Raw genomic sequence first — 12,323 nt, forward strand, 5'->3', positions numbered from 1 at the left:
GAGCCAATATAGTGGCTCTTTTGATCCATTTTCTTTATTTTAAAACAATTTTTAATAAATCACACAAACCTCTCTCTCTCTCCATTATCTTTTTTCAATTTTCTTTCAATTCAATTCGTACTCATTTTTTTCTCTTGGATTTTGAGCTATAACATGTGAAATTAAATAGGTTAAACAATAGAAATGAACCCTTTTACATACTCGTAAACAAACAATCAAAATCAAAATAAAAAATTGAAATACCTATAAGAAGGAAGAATCGCGTACAAACATACAATGGCAGAGAGACGTCGAGAGGAAGAGAAAGGAGAAAATAAGAGTCGAGAGAAATAACCCTAATTTGATTCAAGAATCACCGTGAGCTTCCGGCTGCCATAGAATCCTTCGGTGGTGTGTTTGTTTGGGAGTTTGGATTTTGAATTGAGATTTGAATATGAATATTTTTAAATTGAAATAGTTGTATGATGTGATATAAATAGGTGTTGACGTGATGTTTTGAATGTAAAATTATTTTTTAATATAATATAAAAATAAAAAATAGGTATTTGATTTAATATTTTTTGAAGAAAAAAATTAGATGAATAAAAATTTTGGAAAATCCCCCAAAAGAACACACCCTAAAAATAGATTACTGCAATAGCTCTCAAGAGATTTTTGTCTGCCACTTGATTTGTCATAGCTTTGTTTATGCAAATATCATATTGTGAGTCGATCGAATCTATATTATCCTTATTTATAGGCTTCTAATTTTAATATTAATAATACACAATTTTCTAAGGGTGTGTTTGTTTGGGGGTTTGGATTTTGAGTTGTGATTTGAATAGTAAAAATTTTGAATTTAAATAGTTGTATGATGTGATATAAATAGGTGATGATGTGATGTTTTGAATGTAAAATTGATTTTTAGTATAATATAAAAAATAAAAAATAGGTGTTTCATTTGATGTTTTTGGAGGAAAAATTTTGGATGAATAGTGAGATTTTGTCTAAATCTCTCAATCGAACGCACCCTAAATTAAAATAATTCCAGAAAAATAATTCCAGAAGAAAATTATAATAACTTAGACTGAATTATGTGTTGACAACTTAAAAAATACAATACTCAACTTTCTTGTTTTGTCTTGTGTTTTGTGACTTGGAAATTCACCGATGTATTCAATTTTTCTTGTTTTGTGTATCGTGACATAGAAATTTGCAGATGGTACACTTGAGTGCAATTTGAATAAACAAAAAATGTATGGCAAACAAAATCGGGAGACAGATAAAATTTTGAACCCATAATATCATGGTCATAAGTACACTCCCATACTACCAGATCATTCTATATGTAACTATTAAGTTGTGTTTAGTATATGATTAAAATTGTAGTTGAAAATTCATTCTATAAGATTTTATTATTTGATATTTATTTACAATATGTATACTTAAAATAATTTTAAAATAAATTTAAATAGTTTAAATGTTATATTTCAATAAAATAAATTTTTTCCTTCCGTCAATTTGTTTTTATTTTTCTTTTTAGTTTGTTAAATTTATCGTATTATTAATTTGGCAAAATTAACAAATTAATATTTATCCATTATTCTTCATTTCATTTTTTTTTCAATAAATGTCATTTTTTTTTATTACATTTTCTCTTTTTATCTTTTTAATTTCTAATTAAATTTTTAAAAATATCTCCAGCTAATAATAGGTAAAAATAGGTAAAAATAAAATCTTTTTCTTTTTATAATTAAAAAAATAGTAAAAAAGTACTACATTCGTCTCTTAACTAAGTATTCATTTATTTTTTTACGTGTTAAACTTAGAATATTAATATTATATTTATACGTAGTACAAATTAAAATAAAATAAAATAAAAATACTTATATTAATATTGTATAATACAAATTTAATGAAATTTTGTATAAAATATTATTGAAATAAAATGATATTTTTAATATTAAGTACCATACATAAAAAAAATAAAAAATAAAAAATAAAAGAAATTGATATTTGTTAAGGAACAGAGGAAGTAGTATTTTTATACTAAGAAAATGAAATGGAGATATTTTTCAATGACAAAAAAAAATCAAAAATAAATTTAGATTACATGAAGAGTATAATATAAATATATATTTTTATATAAATAACATAAATTAATTTTAATATTTTTATTATATTTAACTATATATGTTTATTGTGAAATATAATATAAGATTATAATTATTGGTTTGTTTGGCCACAAATATGTTTTTCTTACACGATTTTTAATATATATATTTTATTCTCTCGTAGAAGTTTACATTCAACTATCAATATAATTTTCTATAAATCACATAAAAAATTTCAAATCAAAACAGTAAACAATCAAACCCTATATATATATATATATGTTTCCGACAAAAAAAATATTTGAAAAAAAAAAAAATTGAGAATATACCGTGAGATGTAGAGTTTGTTTGTTCAGTGTGTTAGTTTGTGGTATATTTTTTATATAAAGTATCCAGAATTGTAGAATTGTATAAGTAATATAAAAAATAATATTTTATATTAAATATTTTAATTTTTTCTTTTGTAAAAAAGAGAATATAAAATATATTACTTCATCCGTTCCAAACAAGGTGTAATATTTGATTTGGATATGAGATTTTAGGTGGGTAGTATTAAGCAGGATAATTTAAAAATTAGATGATGTGATAGAGATAGAAATATATATTTTAATTTTTTTTTATTTGGATGATGTAATGGAATAAAGTGTGGTGCAGAGATTAAGTATAATTAATTATTTCATATTTTAGAAATATTGCACAATGTTTGAGACATACTAAAAAAAAATGTTGTAGAGTGTTTGGAACGGATATAGTACATATATTGAGAATCGTATAAAAAGAATAAATAAATTCACCAAAACAAGCCCGTAGATGAAAGGCAAATCAAATTTTATGACTTTGTTTACTCAATACACTTTTATTCATTTTACACTATTCATTTTTTAAAAAATATTAGATCAAATACACTTTTTTTTTTCACAAAATATTAAATTAAATACTAACCTTTTACTTTTTTTCAAACTTACAAATTTAAAAAATCTCAAAAAAAAACCTATCTAAACAAAACCTATATTCTTTTTATATAAAATATTTCATTCGTCCACAAATTAATATCCTACTTTCCTATTTGAGACGTCCAATAATTATTGTTCTATTTCATTTTTTAAACACAAATTTTATATTTTTACCCTTCATTCATTTATTACTTTTAATATCTACCATACAATTAAGGACAAATTTATCAATTCATAACAAAAAAATAAATACCTAAAAAAAATATATAAATATATTTTAGGACAATATAAATTGATAGGAGAGAGTATTACATTAACATTTATATTATTTTTTAATCTAGAAAAAAAAAAATGTACCCATAGATGTACCATCAATTTGATTAGGATATTTGGCCTTCTATAGTTGAGTTATTTGTTGTAAAAATAAAATAAAATTGAGGGCCCGCCAGAGTAGAGAGGGAGGCTCCCGAGTGTAGGGATGTTAACGGGGCAGGTTCGGGACGGGTTCTCCAGGCCTCGAGATCCGTTCCGTTAGAAAATATTAGACTCCGAGACCTGCTCCGCCCTGCTTCCACTCGGCCCCAGGACCCGTCCTGCCCCGAACCCGGAGGGTTCGGGGCCAACCTGACAAATCCGTTTTTTTTTTTAAATATATAATAATAAATATTTTTTTAACAATAGAATACTAAAACAAATAGCATTAAAAGCACAAAAAAAAATCTAAAAACAATCAAATATTGATCCATAAAAAAAAGATAAATAAATAAATAATATATTTTTATTATATAAATATACATATATTAGGTATAATAATTTTAAATAATTATTTGGAGCAGACGACTAATTGAATTTTATATTTAAAATTATTTAAGTAAATAAATAATATATTTTTGTTATATAAATGTACATATATATTAGTTATAATAATTTTAAAAAATATCCGAGTTTGGATCCGGGTCCGGGTTATGGCGGATTTTTAGTAAAACCTGTAACCCACCCCGAACCCGGCCGAATTTAAAATTTTAAATCCACAACCCGCCCCAAAACATATTATTTATACTCTAACCCACCCCATTAAGAGCGGATCCGCCCGGGGCTAACCCGCCCCATGACATCCCTACCCGAATGTCACTATCAATATACTTATAGTGTTTGGTTTCGCGTGAAAACGAAGTTTTCACAATGCCCTGTCCAGTCACAAATTCAATCATTTTACTTAAGAAACCTGCAAGATTTCGTTGTCCCTACATGTGACACACCAAACACGACCTAGCCCTAGTAGATGAATTTTGAATTATGGGTCTATAGGAGAGCCATGCGATGCAACTTATTATTATAAATTTTATTAAATTGTTAAAATTAATTATTATTATCAAATACTTTCTTCGTCTTTTAACAAATTATATATATATTTTTGTTTTGGTACGTCTCATAACAAATTATTAATTTTTTAATAATTGTATAATCTACTTGATATTACAAATACTCTTACAACTTACAATATCATTTATTTCTACTACGTATTAATATAATATTAATATACCTTAAACTTCGTGAAAAAAACAAAAAGATAGATACTTAAGAGACGGAGGGAGTATATAGTTTTTAATATGAAAATAATTTGAATAAATTAAAATATTTTACATGATTAATTTATAATGTTCTAAATATTGAAGATTGTGAAATTTTATAGATCAAATATAAATATTATAAAAATGATGTTTATATACTACATTTGTTTTAATACAATAGTCTTGTTTACTATTTTCGTCCGTCCTAAAATAATAGTCTCATTTCCATAAATAACAATATCACTGTAAAACTACCCTTACTTTTTTATTATTATTAACAATTGTCACTACTTTCTACACTAATACACTTACAAGGTAAAAAAAAGTCTTTTATCCGTACTTTTTATCCATTACTAATATAATATCAATATTTCTTAAATCATGTGTCAAACACAACCCAAACTATAGTTCTAGGACGGAGAGAGCATAATATTAGTGTTATCTACTCATATAAGACAAATTTCATTAACATGTAACTACTATTTTAATTTATTTTTTAAAATTGTAATTTAATTAAATATTTTTATAAATAACTTTTAAAATTATAATTTAGTTAAAAATCTTATTAGTAAAAAAAATTAAAACGTCCGACAAAGCAAAAATCAAATTTCATTAACTTGAAAATATTATTTCAATTTATTTTTTTTAATATTATAATTTAATTGCATAGTATTTGGATCTCTAAATAAAATTAGTAATTTCTTTCAAATTTATATTTTCAAGAGAATATTAAGTTTTTGACAAAAACAATATTTACCTTTTTTTTCAGAAAATTTAATAGATTATATATATTCATTATCTTTTTACTTTTTTTCGTCGGCCAAATTTATTTCTACTTTTCATTTTTAGTTTGTCCACTAAATTTATCTTATTATTAATTTTGACAAAGTGAACAAATTAACATTTAATTATTACCCTTCATTCAACACTTATTTACAAGAAATACCAATAATTTTATTACATTGTCTCTCTTCGTTTACTTTACTTTTTAACTAAATTTCCAGAATGACTACCAACTACCTATTTGTTTTCAATAAAATCTTAAATAGACAAATATATTAATAAGATGAATAAAAAAATAGTAACTTATTAATATAGAATTTGAAATAATGAGTTGTTCACTATGGGTTTATTTATGCCATAGTTTCTCGTAAATATTATTAAAAAATACAATATATACATGTATTAACACACTTTATATAATTAGATTTGTTTGTAAAATTTTGAATTTTAATGATTATATTAAGTGTAATGGTTAAATTTTTTTTGATAGAATGAAAGATAACTGATAATTTATATAATAAATAATTATAGTTAAAAAAATAAAAAGATATTTACTAATTTATATAGTTGTATACTATTATAATTAAAATAACTATAAATAAAAATTTTATAATTATGTCAACTTGTGCAATTTTAGTTTTGATTTTTTTTTCTCCCCACAAAATTTAATTATAAATCTATTTTTTATTTATTATATTATAATAAAATTTAATTATACATTTAAAACATCAATACATATTTATATCACACTAACTAACTATTTTAATTCAAAATTTTATTATTCAAAATCAAAACCCCCACAAAACTATTTTTATGTATTATATTACACTAGAATTTTATTTTGCATTCAAAACCTCGTATAAGTATATATCTATATTAAATTATATTATTCAAAATCAAAATAAAAAAATCAAAAACTTACAAATATAAAATAAAATAAAAATAATTTACATTATATATTTGGAATAAAATATGCAATATAATTAAAATAACAGTTTAGAACTTGATTGATTATAAAAATAAAATTATTATTCATATACATATAACAATTTCTATTTTTTACAACTTAACGAATAAAATCAATTCCCCAAATAACTTAATTACAATATTTTAACTCTCTATGATGAAAAAAAATAATAATAATAAAAATAACATATAATTTAATATAAATTATGATCAATTGTTGATAAGAATTTAAATTACACTTAAATGTATAATAAAATAATTTTTATATATTACAAATTAAAAAACCACCGAACCTATCGCTACACACATGCATTTATCTTTTTTTTTTCTTCTTTATTCTCGTTTCTTTTTTTTTTTTCTGGTTTTTTTTTTCTTCTTTAACATTCATTTCTTCTTTCTGTACCTTGGATGCTACAACCAAAAGCAAATCACTATGGAAAGAAATTAAATACAAAATGAAAAAGAATAACCATAAATAAATTCAAATTTTCAATTTCAACATAAAAAAAAAATATTGTCTAACTGCAGTAAATATAACCTCGTGAGAAGAAAACATTAGGCAATGAAAATAAATCAACAAACTTAAACAAAATTTAGAAATAAAAACGCGAATCCTCCAACAAACAATTTAGAAAACAATTTTATGACTCTTGCTCTGCCCTACACCAAATATCAATACAAAAAGTATCAGAACAATTGTAAAAAATTGAAAGAATATGAAAGGAAAATAAGAAAATTGTGGAAAAGAAAATAAGAAAATTGTGAAAAATAAAATGAAAATTTTAGAAAATTGTGATTACTCAACTCATTTATAAACATTATGAAAAACTGTAAAAATTAGTTTTCCCATTAACACTCAATTGAAAAACCATTTAAAACCAAAATTTGAGAAAACCGTAAAACCACCACATTTATTGATAAAGAGTTAAAACAGTAAAACAAAATAAAATAAAAAAATCTCAAAATTTTGAAATTGCAGAATTGTATAAATATTGAAAAGAGTAGAGTCACATTGAGCTCTTTATATATATATATATATATGATATGATATGATTTGAAGTGCTGGGCCCCACACAATTTTTTTTAAAAAAAAACTTAGAAGATGACACATGGCGACACAGTTTCGTCGATAAATATTATATATATAAGATATGATACGATACGATTATGGGTGCGTATGTTTGGAGTTTTAATTTAAGATTGAGCTTTAGAATGTAAAATTTGATGGTTGTGTTTTTTTTTTGTGTTATCACATGTTTTTGCTATTCAATTTTATTTTATTTTTTTAAAATATCACATTAAACAATTTTTTTTATAGTATTATACAACAAATTTATTTTACATTCAAAATATTATATCAACTTCTATATATATTACATCAAACGACTATTCAAATTCAACTTTTTACTATTCATAAACTCAACCTAAAAAATTAAAAACCCACGAACAAACACACTCTAAATAATTATTTTGATAAAGTTACTATAGATAGATTTTGTTATAATATTTTAAATATAAAATTAATTATTGTATATAAAATAATATAGAAGAATTATTATTTATTTTGTAATTTTTAAATCACAATTTATATTATTCAATATAAATATATAAATGATTCTCATAAAATATGGTATTGATAATAATAAGTAAATCAAAATTCAATTTTAAACCATAATTAAAAGAACTCTTAATTTTATATTTTTGGGTGAAAAAATAGTAAAAAATCCTAAAATAATATAGGTGTATTTAGTTTGTATTTCAAATACAAATCAATTTATATTTAATCTGTATGAAATCTCATAAAAATATATTATTTTATCTCATAATTACAAATCATCTATGCTTACTTTCTCTACTCTACTGTTTTATCCAATAAAAGCAATCCACGTGTGACAAAAAAATAAAAATATCAATTAATTAATCAGTTTTTTAAAATAACTATTAATCACGTCGATAGAGTTTGTCCTTTTGCTCACGCTACTACTATAGTTCGTGTTGGAAAGATTTTTCCGGTGTATCGGAGTCGCCATAGATTTCTCCTGACAGTCGATATATATCTTTTTATTCTACTGTTGTTTGCATCTGCTCTTGTTTACTGCCTAAAATTCAATTCTACGTAGGCTTCTACTACTACTATTATCTCCCTACTACTAACTCTGGGCAACTGTTCAATGAAATATTGTTATATTTCTTGTGTAATTTGTGCAAAATCGATTACTTTTGCCTCTCTTATACCATAAATATATGAAAAAAAAATATATTATTGCATATAGTGTTGAATTCCGCACTTATGGTATGCTTTTCATACTATAAAGTGGGATACGAGAATGTTAGAATTAGACATTTGCCGTGGATTCTATAACTGGATATTATTGGGAGGATAAGTGTTTTTGTTGGTAATGTGATTGTGGGAGCAAGAAGGATTTAAGATTTTAGAATTCTGAATTTGATACGATAATAATTTGAATATTAAGTTAAATTTGATACAAAAATAAGTGGTGAGTAGAGATTGTGTGATTATGCTAAATAATTGACTCATTTTATTTATTTATTTTTTTTCAGATGCAAGTAACAAAAAAAATAAAATCAGATATGTTATCTTTTTAATATTTATAATCATTTTATTTTTTTATTCTGATAAAGATGCTTAGACAATTTATTCTAAATAAAATTTAATATGCGATTGCAGAAAATTCCTAAAACTAATAAAGAAAATGATGATCATATTATAATTGGCGGGTGAGGTTTTGATAATTTTAATTTTCATGATTCATTTCATAAATTGTTCTCAAAAGAATACATTCCTCACAAAAGTAGGAAATTTGATTCTGAAAATTCTGTTTGAAAATTTTACTCTGCATATCTTAAAATGGTTAGAGTTTGGTATTAGAAAAAAATATTCAATAGTTAAACACTATTTCCACATCTTTTACATTACCAAACTACGATTCAGATTCAAGTTACAAAATGAAATAATCAACAACATAATTGGCAAAAAAAAATGATGGAATGTTGACATGCCAACAAATGATAATAGACAAATGCCCAGCACTTTAAAAATAACACTTGTCAAACATTTGTAGATCACGCGGTAAGACATTCATCGCTTGAGGGTTGGGTAAATTTCCGTCACTGTCAATACAATTTAATTTATAAATTATGTAGAGCACAATAAATAAAAGATTCAACTATAGTTTATCATCGAACCATCTTAATTAATTAATAACAATAAAAAAAAAAAATTTAAGTTTTTTTTTTCTTTTTTTTAAACAAAACAAAAATTGATTTAGAAGAAAAATCATATAAAATTCATAATTTCAAAACTTCAAATACTTTCCTATATCGTAAATGAGTTATCGATTTTGCACAAATCAATAAGGAATCCAACAAACTTTTATCAAATAGAAATGATTCTATGAAGTTGGTTATAAGAGTGAATAGTAGTATTAGAAGTGTATCTAAAATCCAATTCTAGGATTTAGGGCAGGTATGAACAGTGAAAAAAAAAATTATATATGTCTACTCCTTCTGAGCAGCGAATTAGGATAAACATCATTTGAACAAGCAAATCTACGTCGACTCTAATACTAGAAAAATTTCTTATGCAACGACCAAACCGATCAAGAAGCCAAACTATGTTATTGTCTATGATGAACAAAGAAACAAACGAGAAAAGACAAACACTCTGTCATATATTAGAAAATCGAACAAAATACATATATGATACATTATTACAAAATATAGAGGTAAAAAATAATAAAGATCAGGGGTACTAAAATATATATACATATATGCTATTACATTATACTACTATGGGCTGTTTGGTTCAAGGATTTGATGGGATTTCATGGGATTTGGATTTTAAAATCCTATGAAATCATGTTTGGTTAAGATAAAGAAAGTAGAATTTAAAATGATGGGATTTAAAAAATGGGTCTAAAATCCTACAAATAAGGGATTTTTTTGTAATGGGATACCCCTGTTACTTTTAAATCTCATTTTTGAAATTTTAATTTTTACATTTATATCCTCTTATAAAAAAAATAATAGTATTATATTTATATAAAAAATTAAATAATTTTAACATTAATTATTATTTGAATTATATACTTAATTAAATTTATATTATTTTTTATTGTACGATATTTTTTAAATAAATTAATAAATTCATTGTTTAAATTATTATTTATTATAAATTTTATTTGAATTATAAAATTATAGGAACAACCATAAGTCGGGTTCAGTCGGAACTGATATTCATCCCAAATATATATTGTTAAATCCGAGATTCAAATTGGATCCTATTATACCAAATCCGACCGAGACTATATCCGGTAAGACTTGATGGATTCGAAAAAATCCACTTTTTTTACAATTCTTAAATTTTAATTTAAAATTACACATGTACCGGATCCAATGTATATTAAAATTTTTGTATTTTATTAGAAAAATATTATAATAAAATAATGAATACGTTAAACTCAAAAAATATTTTTAATATAATTATATTATTCGAAATTATTTTTTGATATGTTTGGTTGATATATTATTATATTACCCTGATCATGATCCGGATACAGGCCTAATACTCAAATAATTGAACTCAACTTCAAATAAATAGGTCGGGCTCGGTCGGGTCTTGAGTTTACGCGAATCTATTGTCATCCTATAAAATTATTAATATATTTTCAATTTATATTAATAGTGAATTAGAGGTTTAATTTGTCAAAATAAATAAAATTCATAAGAGGACAATTATGTCATTTAGAATATAAAAAATCCAAATCCGCGAAATATAAATTCCACCACATTTTACTAACCAAACATAATATGAGATTCCAAATCCTAAATATAAATCCCACCGCATTTTACTAACCAAACATAATATGAGATTCCAAATCCTAAATATAATAAATCCCATCACATATAAATCCTACTGTGAAATCTCAATCCCACCAAAAAAGTCCATGAACTAAACAGCCCTTAGGGTATTCAAATTATGTACTATTAGGTTATCAAAGTATGCACCTTCCGGGTGCACAAAAAATTCAGACATATCTATATTTGCATTAGACCATCTCCAACCTACGACAGTTTTAACTCAAAAAATGCAATTGTTATAGTATTTTTATTACAATTTATAACTTTATTTTTTACTTCAAAAATAGTATTATTCAAATATTTCATTTTATATATTATTTTAAAACACTTTTTATATTTATAATTACTATTATCTTTGAAAAAAAAAATTATTAATTTTTTTTTAAAAAAGAAAACACATTGCGCCATTTTATGGCCATTTTTTATGTTAAGATTGGTGCAGGATTGGAGGACATGAACTCCATTTATTTGGGTAAAAAAATCAGCCCTATTGGAGATGCCCTTATCACCGCAATCTTCACTACAACTAACATCATTTTTTTAAAAGTTAATTTTTGGGATTTTGATATTTTCGGGTGTCTTACTTCTTTCCTTCAAAGAATCATGATATAACTCACTAAATATGAGCGGCAAGTTCGGAACTAATATTTTGTCATCTCACAATAATGACATTTATCCTCAGTTTTTTCTTGAACTTTAGCCAATATCATCATGAGGCCGCTCCAAGGGCCTTTTTAGTTTATGTTCGTCAAAATAATCATCACGGAAACAGTAAGGAATAAACTTGGCTCGACCACGTCCATGGTTAGTTTCACGTCCACGTCCATAATTCATTTCACGTCCACTGATAATTTCACCTCGATAACCTCGTTCGCAACCTCTTCCGCAGTTATATTTAGACCCATTATTCAAATATTGAGTCGCATTCACTTCAGGGAATGAATTTGCACCGGTTGGCCTTGACTCATGATTTTTCAATAATAATTCATTATTCTGTTCAACAACATAATAGAATTAATAAGACCACAATATTTAGTAAAACTCATCTTTCGATATTATTGTTGCAGAACTATATT

The sequence above is a fragment of the Andrographis paniculata genome, unplaced genomic scaffold (genome assembly GCF_009805555.1).
Source record: "Andrographis paniculata isolate CXL003 unplaced genomic scaffold, ASM980555v1 Contig79END, whole genome shotgun sequence".
Classification (NCBI taxonomy): Eukaryota; Viridiplantae; Streptophyta; class Magnoliopsida; order Lamiales; family Acanthaceae; genus Andrographis; species Andrographis paniculata.